General features: G+C 57.4%; 1 protein-coding gene across 1 annotated transcript in view; it reads right to left on the bottom strand.

The window, feature by feature from the left end:
• LOC119586082 (oxytocin-neurophysin 1-like) overlaps positions 1 to 398 on the bottom strand; it is a 3,396-nt gene extending 2,998 nt beyond the window's left edge. The window contains exon 1 of the mRNA XM_037934782.1: positions 90 to 398. The gene's annotated coding sequence lies outside the window, so the exon portion shown is untranslated. The remainder of the gene's footprint in view (positions 1 to 89) is intronic.
• Between the last annotated feature and the right edge of the window lie 6 nt (positions 399 to 404).

Here is a 404-nt window from a genome sequence, read left to right as displayed (position 1 = left end):
CAGAAGTCGTTGCTGTGCTATCCAGACTCCGCTTCCCACGAGCGAAGCCGAGGCTCGAGCAGCGATCCGAACGCCGCCGGGCGCCTTACCTGGAAGCCGCCGGAGAGATCGTCAGGAGGGAAGCCAGGCAGCGTGTTGGCCGGGCGAGGGGAGGCGACTCTGACAGGGACCTGACGAGGGGATCTTTATATACCTGCGCGATGGAAGAGAACCGCAGTGAGCAGGATTGCGTGGCGTCGAGGGGGAAATCGTTGTGAGGGGATGCATTACGACGCAAATAAAATGCCGATTTGAAGGAGTCATTTGCCGAGTGGCTGTGTGTCCCTCGGCGCATCTCGAGCGTGCATTGTTGCGATGTCCTTTCTTTCCATTTTGTCTTTATTGCAAATGAAAGCTTTCGTGGC

This window comes from Penaeus monodon, chromosome 20 (genome assembly GCF_015228065.2).
Source record: "Penaeus monodon isolate SGIC_2016 chromosome 20, NSTDA_Pmon_1, whole genome shotgun sequence".
NCBI classification, from domain to species: domain Eukaryota; kingdom Metazoa; phylum Arthropoda; class Malacostraca; order Decapoda; family Penaeidae; genus Penaeus; species Penaeus monodon.
This window is presented reverse-complemented; position numbering and strand designations above follow the sequence as displayed.